The sequence below is a fragment of the Bos indicus x Bos taurus genome, chromosome 5 (assembly GCF_003369695.1).
Source record: "Bos indicus x Bos taurus breed Angus x Brahman F1 hybrid chromosome 5, Bos_hybrid_MaternalHap_v2.0, whole genome shotgun sequence".
Taxonomy (NCBI): Eukaryota; Metazoa; Chordata; class Mammalia; order Artiodactyla; family Bovidae; genus Bos; species Bos indicus x Bos taurus.
Window position 1 is genome coordinate 61,178,906 of NC_040080.1, and position 17,859 is coordinate 61,196,764.

Below are 17,859 nucleotides of genomic sequence, written 5' to 3' on the forward strand. Positions count from 1 at the left end.
CTTTCATGTGTACTTGTTGACATAACTGCACATATACTCTTTTTCATAAAATTTTGATTGACTTAAATAAAGGTAAATTTTTTCAAAGCATTATATTTTAACAGCAAAAGGTATTTTCAAGCCAAAAAAAAAAATGCTACGCTCACAGAATTAGAGCTTGAAGTGGTAAAATAAATAACTTTTTTCCTGTTTTCCAACTATTCCAATTCCTACTTTTTATGGATTCAGTTTTCTTAACTTTCCTCCTGAATGTAATCAAGAACAAAGGGATAGAGGTTTCTAATGCTTAGGGTCCACTGCAGAAAGAGACATAGCCTAAACATGAGAGTTATATGTAATTCATTGCGAAGGGATTCAAAACTAATGATATCTAGAAAAGTCTGAGAAAGTTTATCAACATCTTTTCAACTACAAATAAGCCTTATCTTTAAAAAAAATCAGTATCTTAGCAGGATACCTTTTAATGACAAATATATCTTTTGCTAAATAAATCTTGTTTGAATGAAATATTTGTTATTTGATAATATATAGATGTAATTTTATATATGACTATATATATTCTTTTTCTGGGAATAATGCTAAGTTTAATCTTAAAGGATTGTCATCTTTTATTATGTTAAAATGTTTGCTATAAAATTTTCTTCTTATATAAAATTATCATTTTGTTCATCTTTTATTTAATAGATGAGATCACTTATATAAAAGTGTTTTTGCTGAATTTTTAAAGTCTTTTATTCATTCAATAAAGTGTTTATATTACATGGGAATTATTTACAAAGTTTTTATTTTGTCAAAGATGCTAAACAATGAAAATTTCAGAATATTGTTGTTGCTTTGTGAATATAATTGATTAATGAATTTCTAAGTAGAATTTTGAAACTTAATAGTTACGACCTCAAACAAGTAGATTAACATTGATATATTCAAATTATATGATACCCTAGATATTTTTATGTAGAAAGGAGAAAATCACTACTAACTGTTCAAATCTCAAGATTTATTTCAGGTAGTTGTGGCAATATTACAGTTTAATGAGCTAGCTTTTGATAGTGGAAGTACTGTCCTAATATGTCTCTGAATATAAAATATTTCTGTGAAATTATTTGTGCATAATTTTTAATTTCTCACACTCATTTATCTGTACTCATTATAAAGTAGTCAAGATAATATATTCTGACATAGATAACTGCCGGGAGCCGGCATATTGCATATTGAGTGCATATTGCATATTGAGTGCAGCACTTTTCAGGATCTGGAATAGCTCAACTGGAATTCTATCACTGCCGGTAGCCAGCGTGAGGAACTCCGCCCATGACAAAGGTCATGAGGAAGGAGGCTTGGCATACGCAAAGGCGGGATCAAGCCTCAGGAGTCTCCCTGGAAATTCTCGAGCAATCTACCCCCAAAACCAGAGTCTGCCTACTTTCTGCTTTGTGCTTTCACCTACACCTCTGACTTTACGGGGGGCTGTCCCCCACTACCTCTCTGAAAAAAGTTAGCTTACAGCTCCAGTTAATAATTCCTGGGTGTGACAGTGTTTAACCTACAAACTCCTTTGGAAATCCTCTAGCCTGCCTGAATAGGTTTTTCCGGCCACATGTGATTGTTCAGAGCCTCCCAACTGTGAGAGGCAGGAGATGTTCTAAACTGTCTAAACACAGATTCTTTTGAGTAGTTAAAAGATTGATTAGAAATTGTATTAGTGAAGGGATTTTCACTTGTTGGGCCAATGTTTGCTGCTAAGTTTCCATATCCCTTACCTGCTGTGTCCCTGGCAGTGTATTGGTTAATATAATTGGTGTAAATAGTAGCTTTAATGTTTGTAACCTGGGACCCTTGAGTTAATTCTTTTTGTAGCCCACCACACCTTTGCGCTGTACGAATGCAACTTTATCTAATGCTTTTGGAGGGTGGCTCCTGACCAATCACCTTTAGAGAAAAATAAGTTTTCTGAAGAAAAGGTCTTAAAATGTTAACAGGCCTCCGGGCCAGAAGATGATGCAAATCACCTAAGCTTTTGCATATGATAAGTTTGCAGGAAGAAAGCCTGGTTTGCTGCAAGACTCTACCCCTTCCCCCATTATCCTCTGTGCATAACTTAAGGTATAAAAACTACTTTGAAAAATAAAGTGCGGGCCTTGTTCACCGAAACTTGGTCTCACCATGTCGTTCTTTCTCTTACCTTCTGGCTGAATTATTCAGCCTCTTTTCTGCACTAAATTTCCTCACTGAGCTATCCTTATTTCAGCCTCTTTTCTCCACTGAATTTCCTCACTGAGCTATCCTTATTTCAGCCTCTTTTCTTCACTGAATTTTACTGAGCTATCCTCATTCTATTACTCTTTATATCCTTAATTAACATTTAATTAAGCAATTGTTTCCTGATCTTCGCCTACGCCGTCTCTCCTTCGAATACCCTGGATCAGCCGGGGCTGGTCCCCGGCAGATAACCATAATCAATTAACATTTAAATTTATATTATTGGTACATTTATCTCATTATTAACATAACAGGATTTTTAATACACTAATACTGTATAACTGCATAGCATGTTATAACTTCATGTTAATACATTAATATAGAGGTAGTTAACAAAAGAGAAAATTCTGTACAAAAGTGAAAATTGGTTATAGTTATAATATCAGGAGACATGAATCTTCAAATTTTCCAGACATAATTCTATCATACAATAAATCTTCCCAGCAAAGTTACCCTTTTATATGTATCAAATATTTCTGGAATTTTTACCTTGATATGGATGTAATGTATTACTACCACTGCCTTATTGCATATCATCATATGAACATATGTCAACATAAGTAGTGAAACAATAGCTAAATGAAAAAGAAACCTCATAATATTTTGCATAGGAAAATCATTCTTGTAGTAACATTTTTTCATGTCTGATTATGGAAAATATTAAAAGAAAAATCTGAGAAACAGTATGCATAAACTTAATTGGAGTTTTGATTTGCATAAAGCTCTATAGTATTCAACTAAATAGGTCTATGAATGGACTGTAGGCTGCCAGGCTCCTCCTTCATGGGATTTTCCAGGCAAGCATACTGGAATGGGTTGCCATTTCCTTCTCCATGGGATCTTCCCAGACCAGGAATTGAACCTGCATCTCTTACATCCCCTGCATTAGCAGGTGGGTTCTTTACAACTAGTGCCACCTGGGAAGCCCCATGAATCTAAAGAGAAGTAAAAAAATATATATTTTGCATTGAAATTTTTAACAAATCTGTGAAATTTTCTAGCCTCTCTAAAAAAGATATAAAGAAAACTGGAGCCTGTTCTTGTGGGCTATAGGTTTATGTAAACGTTGGATAAAGTATACATATTTGATATATTAGAAAATAATTTAACTTTATAACCCAGTGTTACTTTCTGATAAATTTTTATAAAGAAGAGAAACAATTATTGCTAATTGCATTTGTCAGATAAAATTGTATGGAGAGCAGAGCTTGAACTGACTTTTAAAGAACTGCAATAGGTTGATGGGCAGATTCTGCTAATAGCAAGAAAGCATAATATTTCTTTAAATTTAATATTTCACCAAGGACACATTAATCCATATATCTATATTAAATGGTGATGTCATTTATTGAACACTTTTCATGACAGAGAAACTGTCAGTATTGTAAGTTCCAAACACTTCAGAATTAAAATAAAAATCTATCCACTCTTTGAACTTCAGTAGATGTACAGAACTATTGTTCAAAATGAGAAATCTGAAAAGTGAGCAAGTCCAATTTTATTCCTAGAGTTCATACCTTGGATTATATATACTTGTTGGCTAACAAACTGAGTTAAAAGGCTAATTAAGAAATCCCAATTAAAACCTCCTCTCTAAATTTTCTTTATATTTGTGTAAGTATGTGTGACAGCATCCAATAGGTTAGAGAAGAAAGTTAGAACAGAAAGAATACAAAGGAAAGTGCAAACAAGTGGGAAAATGATGAAAAACAAATATTGATTCATTTTAGAAGAAACAATTGAAAATATCGCTAAGAAGCAGTACCTTTGTTATTTGATTTTATTTTTCAATAAAACCTGGTAAATTTTATTCCAATCGTTATCATTATTATTTTATTCTTCCTGAACTTGTCAGAAGTTAACTATGGGAAACTAAACATCCGTGATAGAGTTCATCCTTCTTGGTCTGACAAGTGATGCCAAGCTTCAAGCTGTGCTTTTCCTTTTTCTGCTGTTAACATATGTCTTAAATATCATGGGAAACTTGACAATCATCATTCTGACCTTGCTGGACCATCGCCTTCAGACTCCTATGTATTTCTTCCTCCGTAATTTCTCTGTTTTGGAAGTATCTTTTACCTCTGTCTTTGTTCCCAAAATGTTAGTCAGTATTGGAACTGGAGACAAGACTATCTCCTTTGCTGGTTGTTTCACTCAGTATTTTTTTGCCATCCTTCTGGGAGCGACCGAATTTTACCTTTTAGCTGCCATGTCCTTTGATCGCTATGTTGCCATTTGCAAACCACTACATTACACAACTCTAATGAGCAGAAGACTCTGCATTCAACTTGTCCTTTGTTCCTGGTTCTCTGGCTTTTTAGTTGTCATTGTGCCTCATGTAATGACTCTCCAGCTGCCTTTCTGCGCCTCCAACATCATCAATCATTATTGCTGTGACTATACGGTACTGTTGCATTTATCGTGTTCAGACACACGTTTCATAGAAGTGATTGAGTTTGTCCTTGCTGCTGTTACTCTCATCTTCACCTTGATGCTGGTGATTCTTTCCTATACATACATTATCAGAACAATTCTGAGAATCCCATCTGCTCAACAAAGAAAAAAAGCTTTTTCTACATGTTCTTCTCATATGATTGTGGTCTCACTTTCTTATGGAAGCTGTATCTTCATGTATATAAATCCCTCTGTGGAGGATGCCGCAACTTTTAATAAGGGAGTGGCTGTTTTAAATACCTCAGTTGCCCCTCTCTTGAACCCTTTCATCTATACATTAAGGAACAAGCAAGTGAAAATAGCCTTCAGACATTTGGTCAGTAAGATAATAACCTTTTCAAGAAAGTAAAATTATCTGAGTTTCATTATTATATAATAAATATTTGGAAGACCATAGATGTACATTATCTTAATTTAAAAATATTTTATATGTTGTTAATATTCCTATTCAATCACTGGAACAGTGTAACTACTTGTTTAATTAGCCTATTTTATCATCTTTTTATGTTCTTAAAACTTAATATATATGTGTGTGTGTGTATGTGTATGTGTCCTCTAATGCTTGAGTTCTTTTTTCTTCATCTGTATTTCACTTAAAAGAAAAAAAGATTTGACAAAAGTCAAATTGGGAATATGATTTCTAATGGTTTGCTTTTTGCAATGATTTTTTTCTTGTCTTGTCCATTACCATGTAGTCATCAATCTTTATACTTGTACCTAAATTATACTTACATCAAAGAAATTTATATAGCTTGTTGACGATAGTGTAATCAATATATTAGTGAACTGATATAAAGTTGGTTATTTTCAAATTATTCAGATTTAAACTTTGTCTACAATGATTTTTTAATGAGAGCTTAAGCATTACTCAGTAATTGAGGTAAAACATTTCTGAAGAAGAGAAAATAAGCATATGTTTGTTTTAGCATTGATGCTGCTGCTGCTAAGTCACTTCAGTCGTGTCCGACTCTGTGTGACCCCATAGATGGCAGCCCACCAGGCTCCTCCATCCCTGGGATTCTCCAGGCAAGAATACTGGAGTGGGTTGCCATTGATGGGGAAATGCTTAATGAGGATTTGTACACAAACTCTTTGAATAAACCCATGAAAGAGGTAGAAGGATATTTCCAATTTAAGCTAATCAGAAATGTCTTTATAGCAAATTTCATATAATTTAGTGTCCTGATAGTTATTGTTCTGGTTCTCATTTACAAGAATATAAACTATGTTAACATTGTCTATGATATTAGTGATTTTATAGTCTTATCTCATACTCTTTCAAAATTGCATGCTGCTGCTGTTGCTGCTAAGTCGCTTCAGTCATGTCCGACTCTGTGTGATGCCATAGACAGCAGCCCACCAGGCTCCCCTGTCCCTGGGATTCTCCAGGCAAGAACACTGGAATGGGTTGACATTTCCTTCTCCAATGCATGAAAGTGAAAAGTGAAAGTGAAGTCGCTTGGTCCTGTCTGACTCTTAGCGACCCCATGGACTGCAGCCTACCAGGCTCCTCCATCCATGGGATTTTCCAGGCAAGAGTACTGGAGTGGGGTACCATTGCCTTTTCCATCTAAATTGCATACTAAACTATAAATCTTGATAATCTGATATCCTTAGGCAAAGTCTCCACAAGTAAAAACTGACATTTTCTGATCACTTCTTGACCATGTTAACTTTTCAGAATGCATAGACCAGATTCATAGCATGAGTAATTTTGAAATTTAATGAAACTCCAAATACTTCTATTATAATCCCTGTAATATACAGGTGAAAAAATTGAGTCTGAGAAATATTAACAAACTTTTACTGAAGTACATAGTTACTAGTGCCAATTTTGTACTCTTGAATTCCTTATTTATCCATTTAATAATGATGAAACTACCCAGTAGGAGAGATACTAAAAGAGTGCCTTGGGAAATGATGATAGAGAAAAATGATTGAAAATGTAGAATTTGTGTTTTTATACACTTTGTCATGATTACATCAAAACGCCTAAATATCAAACACACAATTGATGTTGTTAGTTAGCTTTTTTCATTAGTTATTTAGATCAACAGATAATTGACTCATTAGCTGACTCATTTGTTGATTTAAACATCATCAGCAGTACATTAATCATAGTCATTCAGTATATTTGCTTACCCTGTGGTGGTTGCTTGTTTTCAGACATATATATAATGATTTGTAGCTAAACTTAGATTGACAGAGATAATTTCTTTTCAACCATGCAAATACAGACATAGATGCAAAATTTAAATAGACAATTCAGAAACCCAGCCTGGATTTTTTTTCTGGAAAAAAATTGGTAACTAACAAAAATTGCACAAAACGTGAATTAGCAAAGCAATATATCAACCTGAAATCTCTCTGAATCAAAGATTTTTAGTCTAAAAACCAGTAATATAAGTGATATTCAAAATTATATGCATATAAAATTCCAGAAAAATATAAGAATACTTATTAGAGGCTTAATGTTTAGTATATCATTTTTGCTTCTTCATGGATCACAGCTTGTCATGACAAAGGGGCTTGCGTAACTCAATGAAGCTATGAACCATGACATGCAGAACCACCCAAGACAGATGGGTCATAATGGAGAGTTCTGACAAAACATGGGCCACTGGAGGAGGGAATGGCAAGCTACTCTGGTATCCTTGCCATGAGAACCCCATAAACGGTATGAAAAGGCAAAAATACGTGACACCAGAAAATGAGCCCCCTAGTCGGAAGGTGTCCAATATGCTACTGGGAAAGAGTATAGGGCAATTACTTGTAGCTCCAGAAAGAATGAAGTGGCTGGGCCAAAGCAGAAATGCCACTCAGTTGTGGATGTGGCTGGTGTTGAAAGTAACGTCCAATGCTGTAAAGAACAATATTGCAAGGAACCTGAAATGTTAGGTCCATGTATCAAGGTAAATTAGATGTGGTCAAGCAGGAGATGGTAAGACTGAACATTGACATCTTAGGAATCAGTAAACTAAAATACACTGTTCATAGAAAACACCCTTTTTCAATAATTCAAGAGATGACTTTACATGGGCATCACCAAATAGTCAATAATGAAATCAGATTGATTATATTTCTGTTCAGTCAAAGATGGAGAAGCTCTATACAAGTGCAAGTTGCTCAGTCGTGTCTGATTCTTTGGGACCCCCTGAACTATACAGTCCATGGAATTCTCCAGGCCAGAATACTGGAGAAGCTCATACAGTCAGCAAAAACAAGACGTGGAGCTGACTGTGGCTCAGATCACCAACTCCTTGTATCAAAATTCAGGCTTAAAATAAAGTGGGGAAAACCAATAGACCAGCCAGGTATGACCTAAATCAAGTCCCTTACTATTATACAGTGGAAGTGACAAATCAATTCAAGGGATTAGATCTAATAGAGTGCAGAAGAACAATGGATGGAGGTGCATAACATTGTACAGGAGGCAGTGATCAAAACCATCCCAAAGAAAAAGAAATGCAAGAAGGCAAAACAGTTGTCTGAGGAGGCCTTACAAATAGCTGATAAAAAAAAAAAAAAAGAAGCAAAAGACAAAGGAGAAAGGAAAAGATATACCCAACTGAATGCAGAGTTCCAAAGAATAGCAAGGAGACATAAGAAAGCTTTCTTAAGTGAACAATGAAAACAAATAGAGGAAAACAATAGAATGGGAAAGACTAGAGATTTCTTCAAGAAAATACAATATGTAAAGATATTAGCCTTCAATTAAAATAAATAAATTTATATTAAAAAATAAAGTGGAGGGGGGAAAACTGGAAATACCAAGGAAACATTTTGTGCAAAGATAGGCACAATAAAGAATAGAAACACTATGGACCTAGCAGAAGAGATTAAGAAGAGGTGGCAAGAATACCCAGAAGAACTGTACAAAAAAGCTCTTAATGACTCAGATAACCACGATGGTGTGGTCTCTAACCTAAAGCCAGACATCCTAGCCTGCGAAGTCAAGTGGGCCTTAGGAAGTAGTACTGCTAATAAAGCTACTGAAGGTGTTGGAATTCCAGCAGAACTATTTAAAATCCTAAAAGATGATGCTGTTAAAGTGCTGCACTCAATACGTCAGCAAATTTGGAAAACCCAGCAGTAGTCAAAGGACTGGGAAAGGTAAATCTTCATCTCAGTTCCCAAGAAGGGCAGTACTAAAGAATGTTCAAACTACTGGACAATGCACTCACTTCCCATGCTAGTAAGGTTATGCTCAAAATCCTTCAAGCTAAGCTTCAGCAGTAGTTGAATCAAGAATTTCCAGATGTATAAGCTCAGTTTAGAAAAGGCAAAGGAACCAGAGATCAAATTGCCAACATTCAGTGGATCATAGCAAAAGCAACAGAATTCCAGAAAAACATTTTCTTCTGTTTCAATGACTATGCTAAAGCCTTTTACTGCATGAATCATAACAAACTGTGGCTGCTGCTGCTGCACCGCTTCAGTCGTGTCTGACTCTGTGGAACCCCATAGACGGCAGCCCACCAGGCTCCCCCATCCCTGGGATTCTCCAGGCAAGAACACTGGAGTGGGTTGCCATTTCCTTCTCCAATGAATGAAAGTGAAAAGTGAAAGTGAAGTCGCTCAGTCATGTCGGACTCTAGCGACCCCATGGACTGCACCCTACCAGGCTCCTCCGTCCATGGGATTTTCTAGGCAAAAGTATTGGAGTGGGGTGCCATTGCCTTCTCCAAACAAACTGTGGAAAACTCTTAAAGATACAGAAATAAGAGATCATCTTCCCTGTCTCCTGAGAAACCTGTATGCAGGTCAAGAGGCAACAATTAGAACCTTATATGGAACAGCTGGCTGGTTAAAAATTGAGAATGGAGTGTGACAAGGCTTTATATTGCTACCCTCTTTATTTAATTTATATGGAGAGAGCATCATGAGAAATGTCAGGCTGGATGAGTTCCAAGCTGGAATCAAGGTTACTGGGAGAAATATCCACAACCTCAGATGAGCAGATGATGCCTCTCTAATGGAAGAAAGTGGAGAGGAACTAGAGAGCCTCTTGATGAGAGTGAAAGAGAATAAAAAAGCTGGATTAAAACTCAGTATTAAAAAACTAAGATCATGGCATCCAGTCCCATCACTTCATAACAAATAGAAGGGGAAAAGGTGAAAGAAGTGACAGACTTCCTCTTCTTGGGCTCTAAAGTCACTGTGGATAGTGATTGTAGCCATGAAATTAGAAGACAATTGCTTCTTGGAAGGATAGCTATGAGAAACCTATACAGAGTGTTAAAAAGCAAAGGCATCACTTTTCCAACAAAGGTCCATATATAGTCAAGGCTATTCGGAGAAGGCAATGGCACCCCACTCCAGTACTTTTGCCTGGAAAATCCCATGGATGGAGGAGCCTGGTAGGCTGCAGTCCATGGGGTCGCTAGAGTTGGACACGACTGAGTGACTTCACTTTCACTTTTCACTTTCATGCATGGGAGAAAGAAATGGCAACCCACTCCAATGTTCTTGCCTGGAGAATCCCAGGGAAGGGGAAACCTGATGGGCTGCCGTCTATGGGGTTGCACAGAGTCAGACACTACTGAAGCAACTTAGCAGTAGCAGCATGGTCTTTTCAGTAGTCAGTTACGAATATGAGAGCTGGACCAAAAAGAAGGCAGAGTGCCAAAGAATTGATGCTTTCAAACTATGGTGCTGAAGAAGACTCTTGAGAATTCCCTGGACAGAAGGGAGATCAAAGCAGTCAGTCCTAAAGGAAATCAACCCTGAATATTCATTGGAAGGACTGATGCTGTAGCTGAAGTTCCAATACTTTGGCCAACTTATGGGAAGAGCCAATTCATTGGAAAAGACCCTGATGCTGGGATATTTTGAGGGTAGGAGGAGAAGGGGACAACAGAGGATGAGATGATTGGATAACTCAATGGACATGAGTTTGAGCAAACTCCAGGAAACAGTGAAGGACAGGGAATCCTGACGTGCTGCGGTCTGTGGGGTTGCAAAGATATGGCTTGGTCGGATATGACTTGGAGATTGAACAAAAACAACCACAAAAGTGAAACATTCTATGAAGAAGTCAATAAAAGAGGATTTTAGCATCCCTCAACCAGTAATATTTTATCAGTTGACAAATATTTAAAATATTTGCCTGTAAAATAGCAGCATGTGTTAGTCACTCTGCTGCTGCTGCTGCTGCTAAGTTGCTTCAGTCGTGTCCAACTCTGTGCAACCCCATAGACGGCAGCCCACCAGGTTTCCCTGTCCCTGAGATCCTCCAGGCAAGAGTACTGGAGTGGGTTACCATTTCCTTCTCACTCAGTCATGTCCAACTCTTTGCGACCCCATGGACTGTAGCCCACCAGTCTCCCCTGTCCATGGAATTCTCTAGGCAAGAATACTAGAGTGTGTTACCATTCCTTCTGCAGGGGATCTTCCTGACCCAGTGACTGAAACTGAGTCTCAGCATTGCAGGCAGATTCTGGAATATTATCTGTCTGTCTGTGCTTAGCTGTTCAGTCGTCTCTGACTCTTTACGACCTCCTGGACTGTAGCCTGCCAGACTCCTCTGTCCATGGAATTTTCCAGGCAAGAATACTGGAGTAGGTTGCCATTTCCCAGTTCAGGGGATCTTGCTGACCTAGGGATAGAACCCACGTGTCTCATGTCTCCTGACTTGGCAAGCGGGTTCTTTACCACTGTACCACGTGGGAATGGAATATTACTCAGTCATATAATAGAAAAAAACCTTTCCATTTGCGACAACATGGATGAACCTAGAGGGTATTACGTTATGTTAAATAAATCAAACAGAAAAGTGCATATGATTTTACGTATATTTGAAAATCCTTAAAATAATGAGCAAATGTAACTAAACATAAAGAATCATAGATACAAGTTGCTAGAGGAGAGCAGATAGAAGGAGCTCATTAATAAAATTAAAAGTGATCAGAATTTGAGAGCCTTAGGCTTTACTTGTATTATATTATCTCAGCATATATCTAGCTAGCTAGATAGATATGAAAGAGTTAGTTGCTTAGAGGTGTCTGACATTTGCCACCCATGGACTGTAGTTGCCAGGCTCTTCTGTCTATGGAATTCTCCAGGCAAGAATACTGGAGTGGGTAGACATTCCCTCCTCCAGGGAATCTTCCTGACCCAGGGATCAAATTCGGGTCTCCTGCATTGCAGGCAGATTCTTTACCATCTTAGCCACCAGGGATATACATACATACATATATGGACTTCCTTGGTTATGCAGCAGTAAGTAATTTGCCTGCCAACTCAGAAAACACAAGAGATGTGAGTTTGATCCCTGGGTCAGAAAAATCCCCTGGAGAAGGAAATGGCAAACCACTCCAATATTCTTCCATGGAAAATCACATGGACAGTGGAGGCTGGCGGGCTACATAGAGTCTGTGGGGTCAAAAACAGTCGGACATGACTGAGCACACATGCACACATGCATATACATGTATATGTATGTGTGTGTATATGTGTGTGTGTGTGTGTATGCATGTGCTGTGCCTCATCTCTCAGTCGTGTCCGACTCTTTGCAACCCCATGGACTATAGCCCACCTGGCTCCTCTGTCCATGGGGATTCTCCAGACAAGAATACTGGAGTGGGCTGCCATGTCCTCCTCCAGGGGATTTTCCCAACCCAGGGATTGATCCCAAGTCTCCTACATTGCAGCTGAACCACCAGGGAAGCCCCATATATATATACATATATATGGCTCTAGTGGTAAAGAACCTGCCTGCCAGTACAGGAGACAAAAGAGATGCAGGTTTGATCCCTGGGTCAGGAAGATCCCCTGGAGGAGGACATGGCAACCCACTCCAGTATTCTTGCCTGAAGAATCCTGTGGACAGAGAAGCCTGGTGGGTGACAGTCCATAGGGTCACAAAGAGTTGAACATGACTGAAGCAACTTAGCAGCAGCAGCAACATATGCGTGTGCAGCTAGAACAACTTAGCTGCTGCTAAGTTGTGTATAATATATATATAAAGTTCTGTACTTTAAAGATTTCTGAAAGCTAGATAATGCTTCAGGATCACTTTCTGATAATGGGGAAAAATACCTAAATTATCAGGAAAAAAAGTAATAAGTTGTTTAAATAACCATTTTTTTCTAAAATCATATTTATGAACCAAATTTGAGATACAGTAAATTCTACAAATTGTACAGGAACATGTAAAATTGTCCAATAAATTATATATTACATGTTTCTTCCTGCCTATATTTTATTCTGCTTCTTTAGATAGTTTTTTTAAAATGTACTTTATCCTAAATATTGAGTTACTATTGAAAGTAGTAAAACAGTCATATATTTTAAATAGACAGAGATTTCAAAGATATGCATCAACATTGATACTAATCTCTAAAATTTTCTTTTAATTACTTTGAGTATAATATGCCCCCAAAATTGGCAGTATGACAAATAATATAAATTAATATTAGTTTTAAGTATATTGTCACTGACCACAAATAGAATATTAACCTCTGGATTGTATGCTACTTTTGCATTCCAGTCCCCTATAGTGAAAAGGACATCTTTTTTGGGTTTTAGTTCTAAAAGGTCTTGTAGGTCTTCATAGAACCATTCAACTTCAGTTTCTTCAGCATTACTGGTTGGGGCATAGACTTGGATTACTGTGATATTGAATGGTTTGCCTTGGAAAAGAATAGAGATCATACTGTTGTTTTTGAGATTGCATTCAAGTACTGCATTACTGATTCTTTTGTGGACCATGATGGCTACTCCATTTCTTATGAGGGATTCCTGTCCGCAGTAGTAGATATAATGGTCATCTGAGTTAAATTCACCCATTCCAATCTATTTGATATCGCTGATTCCTTTTAGAACTAACACCCAAAAAAGATGTCCTTTGCATTATTGGGGACTGGAATGCAAAAGTAAGAAGTCAAGAAACACCTGGAGTAACAGGCAAATTTGGCCTTGGAATACGGAATGAAGCAGGACAAAGACTAATCGAGTTTTGCCAAGAAAATGCACTGGTCATACCAAACACCCTCTTTCAACAACACAAGAGAAGACTCTACACATGGACATCACCAGATGGTCAACAATGAAATCAGATTGATTAAGTTCTTTGCAGCCGCATATGGAGAAGCTCTATACAGTCAACAAAAACAAGACTGGGAGCTGACTGTGGCTCAGATCATGAACTCCTTATTACCAAATTCAGACTTAAATTGAAGAAAGTAGGGAAAATCACTAGACCATTCAGGTATGACCTAAATCAAATCCCTTATGATTATACAGTGGAAGTGAGAAATAGATTTAAGGGCCTAGATCTGATAGACAGAGTGCCTGATGAACTATGGAATGAGGTTCGTGACACTGTACAAGAGACTAGAATCAAGACCATACCCATGGAAAAGAAATGCAGAAAAGCAAAATGGCTGTCTGGGGAGGCCTTACAAATAACCATGAAAAGAAGAGTAGTGAAAATCAAAGGAGAAAAGGAGAGATATAAGCATCTGAATGCAGAGTTCCAAAGAATAGCAAGAAGGGATAAGAAAGCCTTCCTCAGCGATCAATGCAAAGAAATAGAGGAAAACAACAGAATGGGAAAGACTAGAGATCCTTTCAATAAAATTAGAGATACCAAGGGAATATTTCATGCAAAGATGGGCTCGATAAAGGACAGAAATGGTATGGACCTAACAGAAGCAGAAGATATCAAGAAGAGGTGGCAAGAATACACAGAAGAACTGTACAAAAAAGATCTTCACGACCCAGATCATCACGATGGTGTGATCACTGACCTAGAGCCAGACATCCTGGAATGTGAAGTCAAGTGGGCCTTAGAAGCATCACTATGAACAAAGCTAGTGGAGGTGATAGAACTCCAGTTGAGCTATTTCAAATCCTGAAAGATGATGCTGGGAAAGTGCTGCACTCAATATGCCAGCAAATTTGGAAAACTCAGCAGTGGCCACAGGACTGGAAAAGGTCAGTTTTCATTCCAATCCCAAAGAAAGGCAATGCCAAAGAATGCTCAAACAACCTCACAATTGCACTCATCTCACAAGCTAGTAAAGTAATGCTCAAAATTCTCCAAGCCAGGCTTCAGCAATATGTGAACCGTGAACTTCCTGATGCTCAGGCTGGTTTTAGAAAAGCCAGAGGAAACAGAGATCAAATTGCCAGCATCCTCTGGATCATGGAAAAAGCAAGAGAGTTTCAGAAAAACATCTATTTCTGCTTTATTGACTTATGCCAAAGCCTTTGTCTGTGTGGACCACAATAAACTGTGGGAAATTCTTCAAGAGATGGGAATACCAGACGACCTGACCTGCCTCTTGAGAAATCTGTATGCAGGTCAGGAAGCAACAGTTAGAACTGGACATGGAACAACAGACTGATTCCAAATAGGAAAAGGAGTTCATCAAGGCTGTATATTGTCACCCTGTTTATTTAACTTATATGCAGAGTACATCATGAGAAACGCTGGACTGGAAGAAGCACAAGGTGGAATCAAGATTGCCAGGAGAAATATCAGTAACCTCAGATATGCAGATGACACCACCCTTATGGCAGAAAGTGAAGAGGAACTCAAAAGCCTCTTGATGAAAGTGAAAGTGGAGAGTGAAAAAGTTGGCTTAAGCTCAACATTCATAAAACGAAGATCATGGCATCTGGTTCCATCACTTCATGGCAAATAGATGGAGAAACAGCAGAAACAGTGTCAGACTTTATTTTTGGGGGGGCTCCAAAATCACTGCAGATCATGAGTGCAGTCATGAAATTAAAATACGCTTACTCTTTGGAAGGAAAGTTTTGACCAACCTAGATTGCATATTCAAAAGCAGAAACATTACTTTGCCAACAAAAGTCCACCTAGTCAAGACCATGGTTTTTCCTGTGGTCATGTATGGATGTGAAAGTTGGACTGTGAAGAAGGCTGAGCACTGAAGAATTGATGCTTTTGAACTGTGGTGTTGGAGAAGACTCTTGAGAGTCCCTTGGCCTGCAAGGAGATCCAACCAGTCCATTCTGAAGGAGGTCAGCCCTGGGATTTCTTTGGAAGGAATGAGCTAAAGCTGAAACTCCAGTACTTTGGCCACCTCATGCGAAGAGTTGACTCATTGGAAAAGACTCTGATGCTTGGAGGGATTGGGGGCAGGAGGAGAAGGGGACGACAGAGGATGACATAGCTGGATGGCATCACTGACTCGATGGACGTGAGTCTGAGTGAAGTCTGGGAGTTGGTGATGGACAGGGAGGCTTGGTGTGCTGCGATTCATGGGGTCGCAAAGTGTCGGACAGGACTGAGCGACTGAACTGAACTGAACTGAACGTGTATGCTACATTAAATGTAATTAAGTTAAACAATATTTTGTAGACTTGATTAATTAAAAATCAAAGATAAAAGATTGAAAAATTAGTGCAATTTGTTTTATATATTAAGAGGAAAAGGAAATGAGGTGAGGGGAAAGTCTATTGAAAAATATAAAGAAAACTAACTTCACAGAGCAAAGAGTTTTGTTAATGAGGCATGGAGGAAGTTAAGATGACTATAATAGAAATTAAAGGGGAAAATTGAGGGTAACTATGGATAGGGAGGGCTTCCCTTGTGGCTCAGCTGGTAAAGAATCTGCTTGCAATGCAGGAGACCTGAGTTCAATCCCTGGGCTGGGAAGATGCCCTGGAGAAGGGAAAGGCTACTCACTCCAGTATTCTGGTCTAGAGAATTCCATGGAGTCACAGAGTCAGACAGGATTGAAGGACTTTCACTTTCACTTCAGGGATAGGGAAGCTACTATTGAAAACACTGTTATTATTGAGACACTTGTTGCTTTTCTTTATGTATAATGCAGTATACATAACTTCACTTCTTTGAGAAATATTCACTTCTTTGAGAAAGAAAGACTCCTGTGTATCATATTCACAAAGGTGTTTTTCACTTGTTAGTTCTGTAAAGTGTAGATAAAAAGGCTCAAAAGTGGTGCAACAGAGATATTGAGCACTGCAATTCCCTTGGAAAAAGATACTCTTTGCTTGACTGATGGTTTAGCATACATGAAGATGCAGCTGCCATAGTATAGAGTTATCACAACCATGTGAGAAGAACATGTTGAAAAAGCTTTTTTCCTCTGATTAGTGGGAGGGATTTTTAGAATTGTTTTTGTGATATAGGTATATGATATCATCAGTGTGACCACAAGTGTCACCAAAGCTGAGATGTATCCCATCATCTCAAAGATCTCTGTGTCTGAGCAGAAGATCTGCAGGAAGGGAGTTGTGTCACATTAGAGATGGTCAACAGTGTTGGAAGCACAGAAATCAAGATTTAGGCCTAAGAAGAGTGGTGGAAAGATGACAAAGAATCTGGCAAGCCAGCTACAGAAGACAAATTGAATGCAGATTTTATTGTTCATGATGGTTGTGTAATGCAGGTGCTTACAGATGGCACATAGTGGTCATAGGACATAGCTGCCAGCAAGTAAAACTCAGATGCTCCAATAAGGAAAGCAAAGAACACTTGAGCTGCACAGCCATTATAGTAAATGGTTTTGTCCCCACTTGCCATGGTAGCCAGCAATGTAGGGATGCATGTAGTAGTATAGGAGACTTCTAAGAAAGAAAAATTCTGGAGGAATAAATACATTGGGGTCTTGAGGTGAGGATCCACCAGGGTAAGTGTGATGATGATCAAATTGCCAGTGATACTTGGTAAGTAAGTGAGAAGTAAAAAGATGAACAATACAATTTTCAATCGTGGGTCATCAGTCAAACCTGCTAGAATAAACACTGGCACTCGTGTATGGTTTCCCATTGTTGTCCTGTACTTTTCCAGGTCTTCATAGTATAAAAGAAAGAAAGAAAATCATGATCCCAATGGAAAAGTAACAGTGATAATTAGTGTTTAAGGTAAAGTTAAGCGAAATGATGTTTCAGCTAGAAGAACACTATGCTCATTTTTGTTTTAAAGATGGTTGCATCAGGAAGAAAAACAGTTTGCATTTCCAGAGTACCTGGACAGAGAATTCAATCTTTAATTTGCAGTTCTGCTAAAAATAATCTATACAATAATTGTAATTGTTGATTTTTATGTGAAAAAATTAGAGGGATATTAGACTTTAAATCCATGGAAAAACATTTCTCTCTTGATAATCTACCAGAGTATTGATGACTTTCTTTTCTTGTTCAATTAAA

At 37.9% G+C, this 17,859-nt stretch overlaps 2 pseudogenes; one reads left to right on the plus strand and one right to left on the minus strand.

Annotated features, from left to right (window-relative positions):
- The first annotated feature begins 4,123 nt into the window (after positions 1–4,123).
- Positions 4,124–5,062, plus strand: LOC113893681 (annotated as a pseudogene).
- Positions 5,063–16,550: 11,488 nt separating this feature from the next.
- On the minus strand, positions 16,551–17,479 carry LOC113893682 (annotated as a pseudogene).
- Between the last annotated feature and the right edge of the window lie 380 nt (positions 17,480–17,859).